General features: G+C 38.2%; 1 pseudogene; it reads left to right on the forward strand.

Annotated features, from left to right (window-relative positions):
* The first annotated feature begins 2,556 nt into the window (after positions 1-2,556).
* Positions 2,557-12,215, forward strand: part of LOC108171038 (pre-mRNA-splicing factor SLU7-A-like) — a 32,617-nt pseudogene continuing 22,958 nt past the window's right edge.

The following is a 12,215-nucleotide window of genomic DNA, read 5'->3' on the forward strand; positions in this document are numbered from 1 at the left end:
ACATGCTTCATCATTTCAACCACAAAACACACACAATTTCTACCCATGCCGTGTGCTCCCATGTGTGTGCTGCAACATTCTTTTCTTTGCCATGTGTTTGCTTTCTTTTCCATGTGTTTGCTGCCATGTTCTTTGCTTTACCATTACACTTGCACACACACATGTTCTTTGCATCATTTCAACCACAAAACACACCATAATTTCTGCCATGCCGTGTGCTCCCATGTGTGAGCTGCAACAATCTTTTCTTTGCCATGTGTTTGCTGCAACAAGGGGTTTATTTAAAGGGATAAAGGAAATAAAACCCTAGGTTAACTAGGTAAACAGAAATTAAGTCTAAAGCTTCTACAATTTAGGGAAACAAATAAGAAATTTAAAGGAAATAAGCTAAAAGGTGTGGCAAGGCTTTAAAGTAGATTAGGAAAGTGTTTAAATGCAAGATTTAGGAAAGAATGACTCTTCCTTGCACGGCAAGGAAGAGTAATGGCAAGGGTGGAGCACACGGCTGGTTGCTTATTTTTGAACACATCGTTCTTTATTTGTCTTGAATCCAATTCTTCACATCATCATTCAATCCTATGCTCATTTGATCTTCAATTTCGTCCATCTTCTTACTTCCAAGCATATGCAATCCATTTGATGCACAAAAACTGCTCCAAACGACTCCAAAATGCACATGTATGCATACTTTGACCTTAAAACCTGAAAACACATAAAAGTGACTTTAAACACTAAAATAACTAAAGACACACAACGTAAACGTACGCGAACAAGCCAATTAAGTCGCATAAAAATGCTCCTATCACATAGGCCGACCAAGCACTTTGTCTAGTTGGTTTTGGTCGAGTCCTTTTGCAAGAATGAGTGATTTGGATAAAGATGAAGATTGAGTTTTTATACCACCGGGGGTGTTAATGTTGAAAGCACCAATCTGGTTCATTATGAAGGAAGGTTCAAAGTCCCAATAGAGTTAGGATTAGCCGGGTCCTAGTTAGATCAGGATAAGGAGTCCAAGTCCGGGTGTGGTTCTAACTCGGCCAAGAGCGGGTTCACTATTATAGATAGAGGATTAAGCACACCATTCAAGCCCTCTCCAATTCAACACACAAACTGCCCTGCGCAAACTCTCGCTCTACGCGAAGCCTCTTAACAACCTTGAGATTTTTATTTTCCTTTTTCGCCAACACATCTTCAGTTTGGATAAACAGCACTATGAAGGCAACCGGCGACGCCTTTATTTTGGATAAACAACACTAGAGCCGTAGAATTAGCCTACCGAGAAGCACCTTCAGTTTGGATAAACAGCACTGCGTGAGGCCGACTGATTACCTATCCAAGTCTCGGTCGAAAGGATTTTCAAATCCTTATTGGCAGAGGTTATTTCATTAGCATTCTTGGTGAAGTGAGGTGTTACGAATTACTAGACTCGGCACATTGAATGCCAAGTTGCTTATGATTGGTTATTCACAAGTGAGTTTTTGGAGTTCGGCATTCTGACGGCTGAACCACATTCACCATCAAGACATACATCTCTTTTGAGTATTTGTGTCCATATAGTTTGGTGCCAGTTCGACGTGCCTATACTCTTACGAATATAATCACCATGACCGAACTTGGTGTCGACAATCCATGAACTTTGCAAAACTAGCAGCCTTGTCATCAGGCTCTAGAACCTGAAGGTCGAGATGTATTCCTTCCTCGACCGCAGTGGCAAGATCAAAAAGTCAGCAGCGTGCCCAACACCACATGAACACATTTTACTCCCTGGCCGAGCTTGGCCGACGAGTTGGCACGCCCCACACACAACTGAAAGACGTAGTTAGCTCATTAGTTACTCGGTCTGCGCGCCACGTAGGCTTGGTAGTTTTTTAAGGTCAACACATACTTATGTTGTCAGATCTCTGATAACATGACGCAAGATTCATTAAAGAATTAATGTCTATATGGAGGGTTAGATGACATGTATTACGAATAATTGACGTGCTATTGACTAGTTAAACTATATTGTGGTTTTTTTTTAAACCTGCGAAATTTGCTAATGACCCGTTGTATTTTCCTTGTCATCTTTGATTACATGTTCTTTCAACATTTATTCTTTGAAACATGTTTATGCCTTAAAGCATGAAAATATTAAAAGCTTTTCGATAACATGACTCGATCAGTTTGAATGCTTTTTTGGCACAGCCTAAGAAAAATACCAAAAGCTTTTCGGCCTCCGAAATGGCAGACATGTCATGACCAAGCCACAGATCGTCGAAGTCCCAAATGTATTTTTTTTTCGGATAAGCGGCCCAATCACAACTCTAAGATCATTCCTTGTCATCTTTGATTACATGTTCTTTCAACATTTATTCTTTGAAACATGTTTATGCCTTAAAGCATGAAAATATTAAAAGCTTTTCGATAACATGACTCGATCAGTTTGAATGCTTTTTTGGCACAGCCTAAGAAAAATACCAAAAGCTTTTCGGCCTCCGAAATGGCAAGCCACAGATCGTCGAAGTCCCAAATGTATTTTTTTTTCGGATAAGCGGCCCAATCACAACTCTAAGATCATCAAATAGTTCCCCATATAAATACCCCGTCATATGAAATAATTGGTTTCGGTGTTCCTCTATTTTTCAAGAACATTCTCCGCTCCTTTGGCGCTGCACTTCCTGCATTCAATCTCATTCATGGCTACTGCATCAGGTAAAGTTTCAGACTTTGAGATATCGTCGCCTCCCCAGTTCTCGAGTCTCCCGCCTTTCAAATCCAAATTATTACTGGGTTTTGTTTGTCGCTAACTATTTTAGAATCTTGAAGAACAAGGAACGAACGACGGCTTAAATTTTGAAGAAAATTCCTTTCTTTTGCGTTTCGAGAGTGAATCATCAAAATATGCACAGTTTTTTGGGGGATTTTTGAACAATCATGAAAATTAATAGCACTCCATCTATTGAAAATTAAAATTTATTGGATTATTTTTTTAATTTTGGGATAAATTTAAACGCGATATAATGGGAAGAAGATGGATTAAGTTATCGGCATTTTGTTTGTATAGTGTGAGTAAGGGTGCGAGTGATTAATGGTATTTCAGATATGTACTTCTGCACAATAATTGGGGAATGAAATTGATCCCCTTTTGTTAATGTAACGACTAACTATTTATAATGTACTACCGCAAATTCACGTAAGTTATCGAGTACAATTACTCTAACTATTTATAATGTACTACTGCAAATTCGCGTAAGTTATGCATAAATTTATGGACAACAACATCATATACCAATATTGGAGTGAATTGTTTGATTTCACCATTGTATTTGTTTCGAGATAGTTTGCCCTCGTAATTTACACTTCAGCAAGAATGTTATATCGCAATTTCAATTTTTTTTTCTAATATATCTATTAATTTTGTAATCTGATTTGTTCCATTTTAAGTGAGTCCAGCGGCTTTCAAATCAGGGGCGGATTATCGGAAGCAGATGGAATTGGAGGAAGCGCATAAAGCTGGGCTAGCGCCAGCTGAAGTCGATGAAGATGGGAAAGAGATTAATCTTCATATTCCTTAATAAATGTCAAATGCGCCTTGGTATCTTAAGATTATTAGACGGGTAAGCTAACATTCTAAGATCCGTAAAAACCCCTTTCCCATAGTTACATATCAATGCGACATATGCTTAGGGTCTTTTCTTTCTATTTCTGTGTAGAATTTGAAACATCAAAGGAAATGGAAATCAGATCCAAATTATACAAAATCCTGGTATGACACACGTGCAAAGACTTTTCAGGCTGAATAGTACCAGAAGGGAGCATGTGAAAAGTATGGATCATGCATTGCTTATAATATTGGTTCCTGATCTTTTGTCCTGCTATCGTACCACATCTATGTCGTTATTTGCACTAAGATGTCTGTAACTGAATCTCAGATATAATATTTATTGGAAGCAAGCAACTTTGTGTCAATCAACTTTGTGTCAATCTTCTTTGTCTTTGTGCTATCAACTTTGTGTCAACTCCTTAATTCAAGGAGCTTGTCTTCCCTAAACCATTTTGTCGGTTGTCTTCCCTAAACCACCTTTGTGGCGTAAATCAAGGAGTCAATCTCCTTAATATATTGCTGTATTGTAATGATATAATGATGAAAATACAAAACATACTTTGAAAATCAACATGGTATCAAAGCAGGAAATCTAACTTGCTTCTGCTGTACTATTATCCAAGCGTGTTCAATCTTCAAAATGACTGAAGACAATTCGTTAGGATCAGAAGCTGAAAGTTCACATGTGATTTCCTCCATGAATGTGCATGAGGTGGATGTCAAACCAAATCAAAGATTAAGCTCAGTCGTGTTGAATGAGTTTAATTACTTGCCTTGGTCGAGAGCAGTGTCTCTGGCTCTAGGTGGAAGGTCCAAGTTAGGGTTCATAAATGGAAGCATCAAAGTACCTGATGCTTACTCACCAACCTATGAATCCTAGCTTAGCAAGGATCAGCTAGTTATGTCATGGCTCCTGAATTCCATGGAACGGAAATTAGTTGAAATATTCAGTTACTCTGAATCTTCATACCAGCTATAGGAGGTGGTCAAGGAAATGTATGGCAGCCAGAACAATGCTGCAAGGGTTTTTCAATTAAAGAAGGACATCTCCGATCTGCAACAAAACGGCAAGCCGTTTGTGCAACTCCTAGGAAGCATGAAAAGCATGTGGAATGAGTTGAAATTTATCGCCCTCATACAACCGAAGCAGCACTGCTACGAAAAAGAGCAGAAGAAGACAAGATATTTCAACTCTTGTCCAGTCTTGATTCAACATATGAAGATCTATGATGTCATATACTCATGAACACTAAACTTCCTTCCTTTACCAGTGTATGTGCAACAATCCAACGTGAAGAAGTAAGGAGGAAAGTCATGAACATGGGTATAATGGCTAGTGTACCTGAGGCTAGGGCATATCTAACCAACGAGAGAAAGTACAAAGGAAAGCATCCGAACTTGAAGTGTCCACATTGCAACAACATAGGTCATGTTAAAGACACATGCTGGATTTTACAACCAGAATTAAAGCCTGACTTCATGAAGGACAACAAGGGTTTACAAAGGGTGCATCGTACTACACACCGAGCAAATCATGCGTTTGCCTCCACCTCTAATGGGTCTGATCCATTCAAGAACTTCACAGCGAATCCAGCTGAACTCATGAATGAGTTTATGTCGTACCTTCAAGGCAAGAAAGGAGGGGCGGAAATTGACCGTGCAAATAGCATAGAAGAAGGGAACACGACGGCATTGCTCGGCAAGTTTGCGAGTTTCTTGGTAGACACGAAACCCGTACCCCAAGAGAACATGCAAGGTATCATGAAAGCCTTTAAAACTACTATTAAACTAAATATTTGCACGATTTTTGGGTTGTAGATTCGGGTGCCACAGATCATATGGCTAACCATGTGTCTAAGTCTCAAAAGTTTGAAAAATTCACTAGTCCTTCCCAAGTTTCAATTGCAAATGGTGAAAGTGTAAAGGTTTTAGGAAAGGAAAAAAATAAAATTAATGTCAGATGAAATTGAATCAATGGCTTTGCATACCTTCCTTCCTATTTCAATTTCTATCTATGGGAAAGATCGCAAATACCTTGAATTGCTTAGCTATATTTTCTCCTCACAATGTCATCTTTCAGGACTATGCCACCAAGAAGACGATTGGTGAAGGGTTTTATTTAGAAGGTCTCTATTACATATCAAAAAGCAATCCCAGAGGGTTCCAAGCCAAGTTCAATCCCATTCAAGATAATCAATTGTGGCATCAACGTATAGCTCACCCTTCTCCACCCATTTTGTCAACTTTATTTCCAAACTTAGGGAAGGATGCTATTTCATGTGAAACATGCCACTTGTTTAAGGCCACTAGATTATCTTTTACCTCTTCCTTGTCCAGGGCTAGTAAGTGTTTTGAACTATTCCTTTAGATGTATGGGGACCAACTAGTGAATCTTTTGATGGTTATAAGTATTTTGTGATCTTTGTTGATGATTTCTCTTGAGTCACATGGTTGTATCTTCTAAAGTCTAAGAATGAAGTTATGGAAGTATTTAAGGACTTTCATAACCTTGTTAAAAACCATTTCTCTTCTCAAATTCAAACCTTAAGGTCTGACAATGGCACCGAATATATGTCCCATATCATGAAACAATATTTAAGCACTCATGACATCATGCATCAAACAAGTTGTGTTGTCACACCTCAACAAAATGGTGTAGCCAAACGCAAAAACCATGACTTACTTGAAAAAACAAGAGCATTAATGCTACAAATGAATGTACCAAAGAAATTTTGGTTCCAAGGGGTTATGGCATCTGCTTATATCATCAATAGATTACCTAGCCGAGTCTTGGATTTCAAGTCTCCCCTAGAGGTCATGAAAGGAAGTAAAATTGATCTCTCACACCTTCTACATCTGTTTTGTGCATATTCAATCTCATCACCGAGATAAATTGGATCCTAGAGCTGTTAAATGTATTTTTCTTGGTTATTCATCTACACAAAAGAGATATAAGTGTTATAATCCTCAACTAAGGAGATTGATTGTGTCCAAAGATGTTCGATTCCATGAAACTAATCCTTTTTTCAGCAAGTCACATGAAATCACAAGTCAAGGGGATGACATCTTGGATGTGTTCCCACTACCAAGAATCGAACTTGAGGCTCCTCAACAACAAGATCCCTGTCATGTCAACATTGATGCATCTCTTAATGAAAGTAGCAATGAAGGGTCTCACTCTAATGATACACGGCATGAAGATGGTGATAATCAAGATGACCCTCACAATATGGTCCAAAATGTGAATGAGTGTGAGACAACTCTTTCTACTCCTCGACGCAATCCAATGTGTGTTAGGAAAACTCCTACAAGACTTTGTCATCTACAAACCCACACATCCCATCTCCCAATGTGTGTCGTACAAGAGAGTGACACCATCCTATGTTGCATTCCTAAGCACCATATCAAGTTACAAGGAGCCTCAGAATTTCCATGAGGCCAACAACCAAGAGGTTTGGAAAAAAGCAATGCAAGAAGAACTTAAAGCTCTAGATCAACACAACACCTGGAGTATTACCAAACTTCTCATAGGCAAGAAAGCCGTGGGTTGCAAATGGATTTATAAACTTAAATTCAAGTCAGATGGATCAATTGAGAGGCATAAAGCAAGATTGGTAGCCCGGGGATTCACTCAAACATACGCGGTGGATTACAAAGAAACGTTTGCACCTGTTGCCAAAATGAACACCTTAAGAGTGTTATTGTCTGTGGCAGTAAACAAGGGGTGGTCCATGTACCAAATGGATGTGAAGAATGCATTCTTACACGGACACCTCAAAGAAGAGGTCTATATGAAATTACCACAAGGGCATCCTCAAAGCAATGAATTGAATTTAGTGTGCAAATTGTACAAAACCATTTATGGCCTGAAACAGTCTCCACTAGCTTGGTATGCCAAACTAAGCTTAGTTCTCACTAGTGTTGGTTTCATAAGCAGCAATGTCGATTCGTCATTATTTGTTCGCATAGGAGCTGTGGGCAAATTGGTTGTGCTGATCTATGTTGATGATCTGATAATTATGGGTGATAATGCTGATGAGATCCTCAACCTCAAACAGTCACTCAGACAAAGCTTTGCAATTAAAGACCTTGGGATATTGAAGTACTTCCTTGGTATAGAAGTGGCAACCTCGTACAAGGGGCTGTTTCTTAACCAAAAAAAGTATGTCTTGGATTTGCTCAAGGAAGCCAACATGAGTGATGCTAAACCAGCCATTACTTCTCTCGACAGCAAGCACAAACCTAGCTTGAAGGGCACGTCACTCACGGATATTAGCCATTATCAGCGATTGGTGGGTAAGTTAATCTACCTAACAATCACTAGACTCGACATCACATATTCTGTAAGTCTTGTGAGCCAATTCATGCACTCCTCGACTCTTGAGTATTTGACCCTTGTTAAAAGGATCTTACGCTACTTAAAAGGATTAGTGGGTCGTGGAATCCTTATGCAGAAGAATGACAACACATAAATCATGGGATATTGCGATCCTGATTGGGCGGGGAATGCCATCGATCACAAGTCCACAACTGGCTACTGTACCTTTGTCGGTGGAAACTTAGTCACATAGAAAAGTAAGAAGCAAACTGTTATCGCCAGGTCAAGTGCCGAAGCTGAGTATCGTGCCATGACTTCAACTGCGCGTGAGTTGATCTGACTTAAGGGGCTTCTGTGCGATTTAGGTGTTCCTACAAATCTTCCTATGTCCTTATTTTGTGACAATCAGGCAGCCATGCATATAGCATTAAACCCAGTGTTTCACGAGCGGACGAAACACATTAAAGTTGACTGCCATTACGTTCGGGAACAGGTGCAGTCGCAGGTGATTCAGACATACTATACAAGAAGCTTCGACCAACTGGCCGACATTTTCACAAAGCCTTTGGCTTCTCATCAGTTTCAGAGACTTGTGTCCAAGCTTGGATCCATAAACCTCTTGGATCCAGCTTGAAGGGGCGTATTGGAAGCAAGTAACTTTGTGTCAATCTCCTTTATCTTTGTGCTATCAACTTTGTGTCAACTCCTTAATTCAAAGAGCTTGTCTTCCCTAAACCATTTTGTCGGTTGTTTTCCCTAAGCCACCTTTGTGGCGTAAATCAAGGAGTCAGTCTCCTTATATATTGCTGTACAATTGTAATGATATCATGATGAAAACACAAAACATACTTTGAAAATCAACAATATTTTTGTTCGCTAATCGTGTAGTGGGAGTTTAATGACAATGTCTTTTCACTGGGATGTCAATGTATGCATAGCTAATAATTCAGAAAGTGCTTTTCATATAGGAAATGACCAGATTTCTGATGGTGTTATGATCTCACAAGATTCGTATATCCACTCGTCAAAACTGGTTTGTTAGTTGATCAAAGAATTTAGATACATTTGCTTAATATTTCAATAATTTATAAGGGTACCATGAGTTTTGTCTGGAAACAATACTCGGTGGTTAAATTGTCGAATGCCTACAAACAAGTTTTGAACTGATTATGCATCGGCCCTAAAATTATATAATAATGTTAGTAACAAAAGATTGTATATCTTATTTTTACTTTTTTTTTTGGGACATGATACATATTTTAGCTTATGAAAGAAAAATTTAAACTCTTCTTACTATATTTTGTGTTAGATTTATGTTTTATATATTGCCTGGGATTTTCGTACTTTTCTTTTGACAGTGTAGGGCCATCATGCATACCACAAAGTTGTGCATGGAGAGGCCTAGAAAAAAAGAAGCAAGATGGGCAAACATGCACATTGCACCTGATGAAAAAATAGAGAGTTATGAGCTGGATTATGATGGAAAACGGGATCGATGGAATGGTTTTGATGCATCAACTTATGCTCGTATCACTGAGAGATACAAAGCTAGAAGGATGTACCTGATGGATTGCAAATAAAAAAGTTGGAGGAGAAAAATATTAAGCTGATTGGGGAAGGGGAGATTAGTGAAGATAATGAGGATGACGATGTTCTGAAGGTAGATGAGGCCAAGGTTGATGAAAGCAAACAAATGGATTTTGTAAAGGTTAAGAAGCGTGTTTGCATGATGTTGAATTGTAATCTTGTCTTGGCTCAAAACAATGGATCCAGCCCATTTTGAAATAGGCAACACAAGTACAATGGATGATTCATGCAAATGCTAGAGAATTCTAGAAAAAGCATGTATGTTGAATGCATGCATAAAGTATCTATGGTCTTTTGTAGAAAGACCTAGAATCTTGTAAAATTGTGTGGACATTAGGAAAGCTAGAAAGATCTAGAAATAAGCAAAGTTAACAAACCTTGTCTATAAATAGGTGAGGTGCTAAGCTATGTGATGTAACAACCAAGAGAGCAAGTAGTGAAAAGTGAGAAGAAGTAACAAAGCTTCTAAGAGTGTTTGAGTGTTTCCTCTCGTACTAAGTTTGTGAGTGAATAAAAATCTTGTGTAATACTTTGAGTATTCTTTCTTTCTCTTGCCTATCAATTCCACTGCATTACATTCTTCTTTGTGAGATAAACATCTCCAAAGTAGTGAAGTCTTTTTAAGCCCCAACAAAGTGGTGTCAAAGCTATGGCGAGCAACGCTATGGTAGCCTTCCAACTTCCAGTGCTCGACAACAACAACTTTGATAATTGGAGTATCAAAATGAAGGTCCTTTTAGGAGCACATGATGTATTGAAAGTCATGGAGAAAGGCTACACTGAGCTAAAAGAAGAAGCTACTCAGTCCCAACCCTAGAATGAGAGTTTGAAATATTCAAGAAAGAGAGACAAGAAGGCTCTCTACCTCATCTTCCAAGCATTAGATGACAATGGTTTTGAGAAGGTCTCGAGTGCAACATGAAGGGAAAATAATGAGATTTATGTGGGATTTCTAGTGACTAGCATGCATATACAATTCAAAATTCATATACATACGCAACAGAAGCATGTTATCACATAATATCAAAGCTATAGTCATGCAAATCCCCTTCAAGAAGCATAGATTTATATTTGAGGCATCTAAGAAATTATTGAAGAACAAAGTGAAGGTATAGTTTTATACCTCTTGATCTAGACTTGAGACCAAGGATGGACCACCTCCAAGTTCTTTGCTCTTGGAACTCCTTGATCCTAGCCTCCCTCCTTGCCTTCTCCACTTTGCTAGAATGAGTGCTCCTTGGTTCTCCTTTAGTCTCCAAGATTGAAGACCTCTAAAGATCCACACCCACTAGTGTAGTGAGATGGATGGAGGAATAACCAAAGGGTGAGAAGATGATTAGCTAAACCCCCTTTGGTGGCCGGCCTTGTGTGTGTTTTAAAGAGAGAGAGATGTTTTTCTTCTTTTGTGAAAAATTAGCACACAAAACCCTAATGAACTTTTCACTATAAAGTTCCTTTTATATCTCAAGGAAAACTAGCCAACCACTTGACTTCCTCTCTCTCCCTTTCCCTCCATTTGGCCGGCCCCTTTTGTGTTGTTTGGGCTTTTATTATTTCAAGTCATCCTATGCTTAAATAAAAGCCCAATGGGTTTGGGCTTAATGGCCCAAATGAACCCAAACTTTTCTTTAAGCCCAAAACGATCTTTTATCGCTTTTATGATTTCTTTAGACTTTCTAATTAATCACAACACTTAATTAATCCAATCAATTATTTTCATCATCCATTAGTTGTCTCACTACAAGAGTGTATCGGTGTACAATCATTTTAGGTTCTAATTAGCAAGGCAGTGAGGTGATTGGCACCAATCCAATTGATTATATTTAATCCAATCACTTAGTGAATTAAAACTTACTTTTAACTCTCCTTCTTCTTTGACGACTACTTATTTAGTCAACTAGAAGAACTCACAAGCCATGAGTGACATCTAACCATATATCATGGCTACCCAAGCTAATGTAAAATTTGTTCGGAAAACCTATTCAGTTGGAATTACAATGTAATTCGATCCTTCTCTAAAACAATACTCTCAATCACACTATTAGGGTATGGATATATTATGTCAAACCCCTAATGTGATTATTCCATGTTATATGATTCAATTGAGTCGTATAGGAACGCTTTCCTTTATTACGCTCGATACTTCGGCCGAAGATTCCCAAATCATATCTTAGAGTATTCATCCTCTCATAACGAGGATTAGAGATCCCCTGTTGCGCATTTACTTGCCTCCATGGCTAACTGGCTTAACCCCAACTATGCCGTGGACACCCATGAATGGAGTGCCTTTGACATAATTGATAAGTTCATATTTATATATATTTTACATCAATTTCACTTGTCTTTTATTAGTTAGTTCCTTATATTTTTGAGCTATTTACTTTGTTTTTGCGTATTATAGGATTTGTCTAGCAAAGAAAATAAAAATAGAACAAGTGAAATTTTATGTAATAAATTCCTCAAAACTGTCTGTGTAGATCGGCTTTTAAATAAAATTAAAAAAAAATAATAATGATAAGTCAGGATGATGTTTGAAACATCATCATGATTCATGTTTTGTAGGAGAGTGTTGGACGGCAAAAACAAAAGAAAAGGAATAAAGAATGGAATGATGGAGGAATGAAAGAAACATAAAGAAAGGAATGGTGGAGGAAAGAAAGAAGAAAGGAATGGTGGAAAGAAAAACAGAAATTGAATAAGGAAAGAAAGAAGAAAGGAATGGTGGAA

This window comes from Malus domestica, chromosome 13, assembly GCF_042453785.1.
Source record: "Malus domestica chromosome 13, GDT2T_hap1".
NCBI classification, from domain to species: Eukaryota; Viridiplantae; Streptophyta; class Magnoliopsida; order Rosales; family Rosaceae; genus Malus; species Malus domestica.